Source organism: Pelodiscus sinensis, chromosome 1, assembly GCF_049634645.1.
Source record: "Pelodiscus sinensis isolate JC-2024 chromosome 1, ASM4963464v1, whole genome shotgun sequence".
In the NCBI taxonomy this organism is placed as follows: domain Eukaryota; kingdom Metazoa; phylum Chordata; order Testudines; family Trionychidae; genus Pelodiscus; species Pelodiscus sinensis.
This window is the reverse complement of record NC_134711.1, coordinates 197,645,355-197,657,821: the sequence shown is the minus strand read 5'-3', so window position 1 is coordinate 197,657,821 and position 12,467 is coordinate 197,645,355. Positions and strand designations below refer to the sequence as shown.

Genomic DNA, 12,467 nt, shown 5'->3' with positions numbered 1-12,467 from the left:
GAGCCATCCTCTTCTAATGTCCCATCAGTGGCCCTTGGGGATATTTATTACTAGCAGTTGCAGATTAGCTACATTCCATTGTAGGCAGTTTCATCATATCATCCCCTCCATAAACTTCTCAAGTTAAGTCTTGAACCCAGCCAAGACACAATGCAGTGTAGAAAATAAATATAATATTGCAGATACTATTGATAGCAACATTTCCCCTGTAATCTGCACATCTCTCTTTCTATGATCCAGGGCACCTCCATCAAATCATCTCTCCTTCCCTCAACTCTGCACAGGGTCCTCAGTGGAAAAGTGGGGGGAAATATGTGAGGTGAGACAGTGGTTGTGAGCAGAAAGAGGTATGACTATTCCCAGAATCAGCTCCCTACAGCTCTTCAGAGAATTTGCAAAAGTGAATGCAGCTTGCAGGGACAATAGTGTCTCAGTTGTTCCCCAATATGCTGAAGAACCCCCCTTTATGAGAACTTTCAAGGGTAGGACTTCCAAGGACTACCAGTAAGGAAAGACTTACATAGAGTGGAGAGTAGTACATAGGCACAGAACTTCTAGACAGTTAGAACTGATACACACAGGGTTTGAAGATACCACGATGCAATTTGATAGACAAGGACTTATTTCACGCCACTTGCCTCGGTAAAGAGCTTGGAAAATAACTCTTACTATGTTTTCCTCCTCCATTCTACTCCCCACTGGATTATTTTGTGGAAAGGGGGCAATCAAGCTCAATGTGTGACATCATTTTCAAATGCTGTTTTAATGGCAACTACTATATTTTAAAAGTGTCATCAATCTCCATTTACAATGCTGATGACTTTCACAAATGATGTTTCCCACTTATTCAATTCTCACCTCTCTGAAAATGGTTCAGCAAAACTTCTTGCTTTACTACTGTGTTCCAAAAAGTTGATATTTCTCTTGTCTGTACCCTCCATACTTTCATAGAAATAGCTCAAGTTCAAAGGATGAATAATATAGCATTACATTATGAGCCTTTCCACATTACTAAGCTATCAAAAAGATTATAGATTGCACCTCAGGTTCAACCTTCTCTGAAATAAATTACCTTGTTCCCTCATAAAGACAAGATTAATGACCTGCTAATTTATGAATTATTACCCTTTTTCTGTTTTGTCACTAAGTTATTATCCCCAACGGCTATCTTCCACAAAAATGTCCCAGGTTTGTCAGTTTTGCAAGTAATAAAACTCCCTCTCTTATTTCTGATTCATAAATATATTTCCTGCAAATTTGACTGTAACCTTATCTGATCAGTCAATTTGTTGGAGTACATAGAGGATATTCAAACCAATATACATACCGTATCTAAATCATTAGTGATATATTTTAAGTACTTGCACTACTTCAAGGTAAGATGGAATATCTGTTCTTACATAAGTCTAGATATTGTCAATATACTGTGTCTGTAATATATTGTGTATGGCTGGGAAGCTCCAAAATGTTTTGAAACAATATGAGGAATTTTAAAATGTTATATACTATAGAAGCTTGTTATTGGGGTAAATGCTTCTCTGTCTGTATACCCCTATTATCATTTAGGCCTGGTCCACACTAGGGATGGCATATAGAAGGTGATAGAATAGTCGACTAACCGCATGAATTCTTAGCAGTTAGTCGACTATTCTATAGTCCCCGTGGGTGGGGCCAGCAGCCAGTGCTCTCCGGTCCCACTCCCGGGGAGCGCCCAGCCACCCTGCACTGCTGCCAGGCAGCAGCTGATCAGTGAGGAGACCAATTAAAAAAACCAGCACCCCTCGTGGACTGGTTGATTGCCACCCCACGCTGCTGCCTCTGATACAGAGGCAACAGCATGGGGTGGCAACAGCCCCTGGCGGTGCCTGTGGACAGAGGCTTCTAGGGGGGATGTGGCAGGGGAGGCTGCCTCTGTCCATGGAGGCCCAGGCTGGCCGTGGACAGAGGCTGCTCTGGCAGCAGCCCCTGTCTGCAGGGAGCTGGGACCCCCCCATGGAGAGGGGCTGCTCCTGCAAAGCAGCCTCTGTCTGCAGCAGGCCCAGGCTCCCCATGGACAGAGGCTGCTCTGTGGGATGTGGGTTTTAAGCCAGCTCCCCACAGCACCGGCTCCTGCTTCCCCCTCCCCATTGCTGCCTCTAACACAGAGGCAGCAAGGGAGAGGGAATGTGAGTAGTCCACTAGATTAACCAATAAGCCTAGGCTTATCAGTTAATTGTTTAGTTGACTACTCATTCACATCCCTAGTCTACACTAGATCAGGAAGATCATCTTAAGGTACGCAACTCCAGTTATGCACTATGCGTAGATGAAGTTGGCTTACTTTACGTTGAGCCTTGGCAGTGTCCACACTGCAGGGGGATGAAGGGAGCAAATGCTGCAGTCAGTTTCCCTTACTCCTCGCAAAAGGAGGAGTACTGGATGCCAGTGGGAGCTGCCCTCAGCATTTGATTTAGAGATCTATACTAGACCCACTAAATTCAACACCAGAATATCGACCTCTGGAGTGTAGATCTTCCAGTAAGTATCGACATGACACTAGAGTCCACTCTTAACTAACCCAGAACAGAGTCAATTCTATTTCATCTGTGACCCCCACATGCCATTGATATGGGCTGCAGCAGTGGCTGGGGAAACATTTCTTCCTTCCTTGGTCCTGTGGAAATGCATTCTGCCAACACAGGCTCTGAGCTGAGAAGATTATTTCCTATGTTATTTTTAATCAGAACATTCAAGTGTTTCACAAACTACTCAAGCCCAACAATATTAATCAGGTTTAAATGTAGCAAATTATTAACTTATATACTTCATTTTAAATATTAATTGTAATATAGAGATGCATGAATAGCCAATCATTAAACCAGTGGTCCCCAAACATTTTTGTTCATTTCCCCCCTTACCTGGTTCATGCCCCTCCAAGACTTATGGTCAGGAGCAGTGGCTGGGAGTGGGTCTGTGGTTGGAAACAGGGCCAGTGATGCAGCTGGGCCCTCAGACAGCAGTGTGGCTATGGTCAGGCCTGGGAGATGCAGCTACATGTGGGTCTGTGGTGGGAGTCAGGAGCCACAGCCAGGAGCAGAATGGCTGCTGAGAGTTGATCCAGGAACTGCTGGCTGAGGCTGGGGCCAACTCTGCAGCTGGGACTGCAGTGTGGGCCCAGAGTAAAGCTGGGGCAGAGCAGAGTTGGGTAGTGTGCCCCCCCTTGTGCCCTGAGGGGGTTGGCCATGCCTTCCCTCAAACATTCCTCCATACCCTTTTAGTAGGTGGTATCCCATAATTTGGGGACCACTGCACTAGACCCATTTATGGTTGCTGCCCAGTATTTACAACATTTGGTTTGGCCAGTGTTTTAATTAAACTATTCGTTCCACGTGCATAACTTCAGGAATAGGTAATCTGAATAAGTATGATCAATAAAAGGGAAAGCAAGGAAATGTGTAGCATTTATATCATATAGACAAACACTTTACTCCTTCAAAAATGATTGAAATGAGATGGGATCTTCAAGTCAAATCAATTATAGCAACTACTCCCTAAAAATCCTCTGAGATATAGGAAGGTCATTCCCTTCTGCAGAATGCTACTTTTAAATGTATGCAGTAAGGTAATAAGGACTTACAGTTTTCTCAAATTGAAATGTTCTTCTTCTTTCTGACTCTAACACTGTAATAAGCATAAATGCCTTTGTAGAGATTAGACTAGGGGATACATTCACAAACTTGCTGAAAATCCTCTACCAAAATCATCATCATCATCATCATCATCTCTGACACAACAAAAGCAACAAGGGCAGCAGTTAACAGGACATACGGAAATATGGGGATGGTTGATAACAGCCACACCACCTACTCATAGCAGAACCTGTATTCCTGGAGGCAAATAATGGCTCCAATATTCTCTCTGCACCCAATGAGAAGCAAAGAACATAAGCAATAGTGCAGTGGTTTTCAAAGTAGGGGTCGCAAGCTAGCACTGGGGCGTGGAATGTCAGGGACTGGGTCTCAGTGCTGCAGGGGAATCAGATGACCAGTGGATGCTCTGAGACAGTGATACGTAGCCGCATATCATGAGTGGGCCAAACAAGAAGCCCTAATTCACCTCAGTGAATCGCAGCAGCCCCATGGCCCACTTGTGTTCCACCCGCAGCCCCATACACCGCCTCCAGGCTGCCCCCTGTCCCCATGCACCTCACACACACAGGGGCACTAGAACTCTGCCCGCACCCTCCCAGCAATTTTGGAGCATGAAAATCACCTGATTCACACTCCATCTGGCAGAGACAGCAAGAGGGGGAAGCAACTAGTCGAGTGGCTACTCAACTATCCGATAAACATTTGCTTATCAGATAGTCGACTAATCAAGTAGTCGTCAACATCCCAAGCGTAAATCAGGTGATTTGCACACTCCAAAAGTGCTTGCAGGGAAGGGGGAGCAGGTAAATGCAGGGCTCTGGTGTCCCAGTGCAAAAGAGGTTTGTGGGGAAGGGGACCAGCTGGGGGGTCCATGGGCTGCAGATGGAGCCCCAGTGGGCCACATGCTCTAGGGCTGCCAGTTGCCCACCACTGTTCTGGAAGCTCCCCAATTCCTGATGGCTGGGAAAAGACAGAAAAGAACAAAATAGAGGAGATAGGGATTTCTCCATGTTGTTTGGGGACCCAAATGGAAATCTGCCTAAATTTGAAATTCTTAGCACTCTCCCCCACAGAAAACATTTATCATTTTTTTATGAAGGAACTAACTCCCAAGAGTGATTATGCGGGGAGATAGGGGTGTTATTCTAGTAACTCTGAGAATTACAGATGCTTTTTGTAAATCAAGTCAAATTGATTTCATCAATTTCTTGAAAAAGTCAGAGTTAAAGGACTCTCCTATGATGTGTGTATAATTATACATGGATTTCCTTGTATGCTGATATCTTTATGACTAATTTTCTTTAAATATGTTCTCAGCTTGTCATTCTGACTACACAAACAATTTATGACCCATTTACACATTGTAATTTCTAAAAAAAATAACTTATTTCAACATCACATATTACCGCCATTAAAATATGGATGAATTGTGTTTTCATTTTATCTAGATATAATTTTACAAGGTGCATAATGCCCTCAAAAATATAAAAGATATATTGCACAGATTCTTCAAATTGGGAACATAAACTTTCAAAACGTACACATTTTGGGATGATTAATTTACATTGAAATGGTCTCAGGACAGAGTTTCCAAATGAAACACCTTCAGAATGCAGTCAGAGAACATTTAATGTGCAGGACACCCATTCTCTAGAAGACAAGGATGGGACTCAAACTCACAGTACCTGGGTCTTGCTGAGGTTCAACTTCCACAGCACTTTGAATCACCCAGCTATAATTATGACAGCCTGTCTGCAAATACTCTGGTTTACACAAAGCCCTAGTCTTTCTATGAATATGCCTTTCTCTCTCTTTGACTCATCACTTTTGGCTGAGCTAACTTGGATTTCTAAACTTAACTCTGTGATAAAATTCTGCATTATTTCTCCTAAGTTTTAAGGTTGACAAGAAGTGATATTATGTTTCTGGAAGCCTATTTTAGTCTTTTCCCGTAAAAAAAGGAAGATAACTTGGAATTATTGTGGATAGTTCTCTTAAAATAGCCATTTGATGAACGGTCAGTCAAAAAGCTAACAAAAAGTTGGCAATCGTAATAAGACAGAAAATATCATATTGTCTCTACAGAATTCCATGGTACATCCATACTGTGAATAGTGCTGAAAATCTCTTTGTCCGATCAAAAAAAAAAAAAAAAAAAGAACAGAAAAAGTTCAGAAAAGGCCAACAAAAATGATAGGGGGTATGAAACAGTTTCCATGTGAAAAGAGATTAATAGACTGGGACTATTCAGCTGGGAAAAAAGACAACTATGGGGGACAGAATGGAGGTCAATAAAATTATGATGAGTAAGGAGAAAATAAATAAGAATGTACTAGTTACTCTTCTCATAACACAAGAATTAGGGGATAATCGAATGAAACTAATAGGCAGCAGGTTTAAAACAAACAAAAGGAGGTATTTCTTCAGGTAACGCACAGTTAACCTGTGGAACTCTTTGCCAGATGATGTTGTGAAGACCAAGACAGTCACAGGGTCCAAAAAAGAACTAGATAAATTAATGGATTTATCCATGATGCAGGATGGGCAGGGATGGTGTCCCTAGTGTCTGTTGGCAGAAGCTGGGAATGGGTGACAGGGAATGGATCACTTGATCATTGTCTGTTCCTTTCATTCCTTGTCATTCCTTTCATTCATTTATGAAACTTTGCTAGAATAACCTCAACTTAGTCCCATGACAAGGATAGGACAGACAAATAGGAGCAATACACTTTTCTCTATGCGAGCATACCTATGGCACACTGATCTAGTGTGATCACCTCTAAAGATAATCTCATGGTTCAGTCAATCCTTTCTGTAGTGCTAACAACTGTATCAGTGAAATGTGGTCATCTCTACAATAGCAAATAGCCTGATACAGGGGCAGACTTTATCCAGCACGCCAAACATTTGGATCTGGCCCACTGCAGCCCAGCAGGATTCTTAGGCAGGCTCCCTGGCTGCCATGGCTGCAAATGTTCCTCAAAGTGGCCAGCTGTGGGGACAATGTGTGTGTGCAGCACACCCCTTGGTGGGAGGAGGGTCTCCACAAGCTCCCTGCAGCACCATCCTCACAGCCTACCATTGGCCAGAACCCAGCCAATGGGAGCTGCTGGTATGGTGCTTGTGGGCATGTGCAGTATGCGGAGACCTGCTGTCCCCATTCACTAAAAGGGCATGCTGTACAGAGACACATACACTGGCCCCAAAATCTGACTGCTATAAGCAGCGTATGGGGGTGCAGCAGGCAGAGAGCTTGCCCGAGAGTCCCATTGGGCTGCTGACTGAGAGCCACTTATGGTATGAGCCTTCCAGACAGTCTGCACATGGCACCTTCTCCCCTCCTACACCAGTTCACAATCCCTCCATAAATCCAAACCCTCTTCACCCCCTCCTGGACCTCTGCTCCAGGTCAGAACCAACTCCTGAACCCAAACTCGCTCTCAGACCTTTGTACCTTGTGTACCTCAGTCCCCTACCCAGAGTTCCCTCCTGTACCCAAACTCCATCCCAGAGTCTTGTCTCCACCACTAATACCATAGGAAGGTGTGACCTTTGACCACTTACTAAGGTCTTGGAATGGCCTCCCACCAAAAATTACTGCCCACCGCTGGTCTAAAATAATCATTTAATAAGAGAGACCAAACTGACATGAGATGGGAGGGGAAAGGACAGAGAGGTTTCAGTCCTGCATTCTGCAAGCTCTTACACAGTGCACACTGAGGCGCAAATGGGGAGGTGTGAATGGTTGTTGTGCTCGAGTATAGTAATTAAGGGAATGTCTACACTGCCACCCTAGTTCGAACTAGGGTGGCTAATGTAGGCATTCGAAGTTGCAAATGAAGCCCGGGATATTGCATCTTGCCGGGCGCCGCTATTTTTAAATCCCCCTTAGTGCGGACTCCGTGCCCGTGGCTACACGCGGCACGGAGTAGGTAGTTTGAATTAGGCTCTCTAATTCGAACTACCGTTATGAGGAATGAGGTGTACCAGTAGTTCAAATTAGAGAGCCTAATTCGAACTACCTACTCAGTGCCACGTGTAGCCACGGACACGGAGTCCACACTAAGGGGGATTTAAAAATGGCGGTGCCCGGCAAGATGCAAATGAAGCCCGGGATATTTAAATCCTGGGCTTCATTTGCAACTTCGAATGCCTACATTAGCCTCCCTAGTTCGAACTAGGGTGGCAGTGTAGACATACTCTAAGTTACTAGTATGGGCTCAACTGACCATCAGAACAATAATGCCCATGGTTTCAAGAGCACAACACCCAACAACTTACACTTCAATATCTATAAAAACAGTCAGATTTTCAAAAGTTCTCATTTCAGTGGGTGCTGAGAGCTTTTGAAAAGCTGACCACTTCATATAGGTGCTTAAATGGGAGTGAAGTTCTTTTGGAATTCTAGCCATAACTGTGCATACTCAGCACTGTTGAAAATGTGATGCTAGGTATAGTCCATTGGCACTCAGCAGAATTAAGTCTCCAGTCTCTTGCACTTTTGATCTCTTATTTTCAAGTGAGAATGGCAAAAGTAAGATGGGATCAGGGGGCCAACCAGAGATTTCCATGGAATTTCCAAGGAATTGAGCTTAAGAGCAATCCTCAGCATGCACAAAAGAATTTTAGCCATGCTTTTTCTTCTTTGGTTTTACATCTGCATCAGAGACCAACAGTAACCAATGAGCAACCTTCTGGCTTTCATGGCATTACTTTTGCTCATCCCTATGGCAAAAGACTAGCAAGTATAGCTTCATAATGCAAACATTTCTTTTTGGAACAATCCCTAGCCAGGGGAAAGTGAGTATAAACTTTAGCACGGTTTCAACCTGTAGGACAACTTGTGGTCTACAATTTCTAAGACAAGAAAAAGAAAAGGAAAAAACAGTAGATAAAACTGCTTCGAGGTTCTCTCATTTTCCTTTAAATATTAGAGGAAGCAGAATGCTGAAAGTAAAGAAAAGTAGCTCTTATCCCCAATAGTTATATATTGCTTTAATTGGCTCCGAGGTCTGCTCAGCAAAGCAAATACCAAGCCCAGACATCTACATTGCAATTTTATAGCCCCACAGCCTCATAAGTCTGAGCTCTCTCCAATTGGCACAAAGCAGTTACGAGAACCTTACAGTGCCACAGCTGCAGCAGTATAAGTGTAAACATAGCTTAAATTGACGAGGAGTCCTGTGGCACTTATAGACTAACAGATTTATTGGAGCATAAGCTTTCATGGGCAAAGATCCACTTCATCAGATGCATGCACAAAGTGGGTCTTTGCTCATGAAAGCTTATGCTCCAATAAATCTTTTAGCCTATAAGGTGCCACAGGACTCCTTGTCGCTTTTGTAGATTCAGACTAACACAGCTACCCCTCTGATAGCTTAAATTGTAAACTCCAGACTGTCCATTAGAGGGGCAATACAACTCCACCATTCTGATACTATTAAATATTAATATTAAATTATATATTAAAAATATTATGAGAATTCTCCACATTTTCCACCCAGTGTGAAGTTTATCCAATCTAATTATACTAATACACTCTGGCTATGTCTACACTCGCGGATTCTTGCGCGAGTAATATGCAAATGAGGCTAAGCGTGGCATATCGCTGAGCCTCATTTGCATACCTAATGAGCCACCATTTTTTTTCAGAAGAGGCTCTTGCGCAAGAAGGAGCGTCTACACTGCCCCCTTCTTGCGCAAAGAAAACCCTCTTGCGCAATGCCTTTCTTTGCAGGTTTTCCTTGCACAAGAAGGGCAGTGTAGACGCTCCTTCTTGCACAAGAGCCTCTTCTGAAAAAAATGGTGGCTCATTAGGTATGCAAATGAGGCTCGGCGATATTCCATGTTTAGCCTCATTTGCATATTACTCACGCAAGAAGCTGCGAGTGTAGACATAGCCTCTGTGTGTCAAACTGAATACTGACAGAATCTTAAAAATAAAGATTAAATAGTCAGCAACATGATCCGATAGTTCTGTGATCTTCTTAATTCTTTGAAAAAATTCTGAACATTTCTTTATATTTACAGCTAGTGTCATGATATGCTGAATCTGGTGTGCCACAGAACTAACTGCACAGAAATCAACATTATTCTCTAAGTACAGGCAGTCCCCGGGTTACATGGATCCGACTTACATCAGATTCCTACTTACAAAAGGGGTGAGGCAACCCCACACTAGCTGCCTCCCCCCAGCAGACCAGGGACACGCCAAGCTAGTGCTCCCACAGCAGACCAGGGAGACGCGGAACGCCTTTTCTCAGCAGACACTTCAGCTTGAGAATAAAGGACTGAGGGAAGTGAGGTGTGGGAGAATAAAACTGAGCTCTGGAGAAATGTTTGGCTAGAGTTTCCCCTACAATATGTACCAGTTCCGACTTACATACAAATTCAACTTAAGAACAAACCTACAGTCCCTATCTTGTATGTAACCCGGGGACTGCCTGTAAATTGTCATCTTTGTTAGTATAATAAAAAATAAAACAAAACTATAGCCTTACTTAGTGGTTAGCATTAAAAAACACTGTTCAGTAATTAGGGCCAAAGTTTTACTTATTCTTCCTTGAAATTATAATTCATCGAAAAAATGATCCTACATTATTTTATGTCTGACCATATACATTTTTGCCCTAATGCAGCAGAATCAACCATCAAGTATGAATTAATTAAAAAAACATTTTGAAAGTTCCAGTGACAACACTAATGCTAGTGGTATGCAAATAAAGAACGAAGTAGATTTATGATAATTTGTGCTCACCTAGTTTAAAAAATTGCTAAATGGAAAAGGGCAAACAGCATAAATAATGCCTTAAGCTTTTGTGAATGTATACCCAATGGAAAGTAAGCTCTAAAAAGAAAAAAAAAGAAAAAGTACTTATGCACACAGAAACCAGGAACTCTATTAAACAGCTTAGCATTAAAACATTCTCAAACTATGCATGGACTCTTAGGGTACGTCTAAACTACATGGCTCCGTCGACGGAGCCATGTAGATTTGTTTTTTTGGCAAAGGCAAATGAAGCCCACGAGGAATAACGGGGCTGCCGACAAAGGGCTTTGATGTCGGCAGGGGAGCGTCCAGACTAGCGCGCTGAGTGGACAAACAGCTGATCAGCTGTTTGTCGGCTCAGCGCAGCAGCCATGTAAATTTAAATGAAGTTGCGATCATTTAAATCACAGCTTCATTTGCCTTTGCCTATCTGTCTAATCTACATGGCTCCATTGATGGAGCCATGTAGTTTAGACACACCCTTATGGAAATCCTAAGAACATAAGAACATAAAAACGGCCATAATGGGTCTGGTCCATCTAGCACAGTATCTTGTCTGTCGACAGTGGCCAATATCAGATGCCCCAGAGGGAAGGAACACAACAGGTAATCATCACGTGATTCCTCTCCTGTCATCCATTTCCAGACAAACAGAGGCTGGGGACACCATTCCTACCCATCCTGTCTCATAGGCATTGATGGACCTAACCTCCATGAACCTATCTAGCTCTTTTTTGAACCCTGATAAAGTCCTAGTCTTCACAACATCCTCTGACAAGGCATTCCAGAGGTTGACTGTGCACTGAGTGAAGAAAACTTCCTTTTGTTTGTTTTAAACCTGCTGTCTGTTAATTTCATTTGGTGACCCCTAGTTCTTATATTGTGGGAATAAATAAATAACTTTTTCTTATTCACTTTTTCAAGACCAATCATGATTTTATTGACCTCTATCATATCCTGCCCACCTTAGTTTCCTCTTTTCTAAGATGTAAAGTCCAAGTCTTTTTAATCTCTCTTCCTATGGGACCCATTCCAAACCCCTAATCATTTTTGTTGTCCTTTTCTGAACCTTTTCCAATGCCAATATATCTTTTTTGAGATGAGGCAACCACATATATACGCAGTATTCAAGATTTCCTCAAGTCCTGCTGAGCTGGGTTAAAAAGAACAGTAATTATATATCCATCTAATCAAAATATTATCTTCATCTTACTCAAGTGAAAATCTAATTTTAGAACAAATTAGTGAAAGTCTTCAGAAAACCTATTATCTATTCTTTGTAGATTAATTTTCCTCTGAAATAAAATATATTTGTTGTTATATTTATCTTATTAGATCCAATCATAATATGTAATTGTTTAAGGAGCACCAAGAGATCACTTGTCTCAAAAGGAATTTGAAAATAAGTGGGCATTCCCAATATTTCAAAGGGTATGTCTACACTACCCTCCTAGTTCGAACTAGGAGGGTAATGTAGGCATACCGCACTTGCAAATGAAGCCCGGGATTTGAATTTCCCGGGCTTCATTTGCATAAGCGGGGAGCCGCCACTTTTAAAACCCCGCTGGTTCGAACCAGCGGGGTTTTAAAAGTGGCGGCTCCCCGCTTATGCAAATGAAGCCCGGGAAATTCAAATCCCGGGCTTCATTTGCAAGTGCGGTATGCCTACATTACCCCGCTAGTTCGAACTAGTGGGGTAGTGTAGACATACCCAAAGAGACTAACTGGGAAATCTCCACTTATATGGGTGCGTCTACACAGCACCCTAAACTTGAAGTTAGATATGCAATTTATGCAATAGGCTTCCTAGTCCGAACTACCTAGTCCGTGCCGCGTGTAGCCGCGCGGCATGGAGTCCTCACTTGCAGACATTTAAAAATGGTGGCGCCCGGCTTTATGCAAATGATGCCCGGGAAATTCAAATCTCGGGCTTCATTTGCAACTCCGGTTGCCTACATTACTACCCTAGTTCGAACTTAGGTGGTAGTGTAGACATACCCAAAGGCATCAAGTAGGGTTGTGTCATTATTCCAACACTTTTCTCCATTTACCTTGCTGTGATCCTGATT

The 12,467-nt window shown here is 42.8% G+C and overlaps 1 protein-coding gene across 3 annotated transcripts in view; it reads right to left on the bottom strand.

The window, feature by feature from the left end:
* The window catches only part of CFAP47 (cilia and flagella associated protein 47), a 665,273-nt gene that overhangs the window by 265,758 nt on the left and 387,048 nt on the right, over positions 1-12,467 (bottom strand). The window lies entirely within an intron of this gene.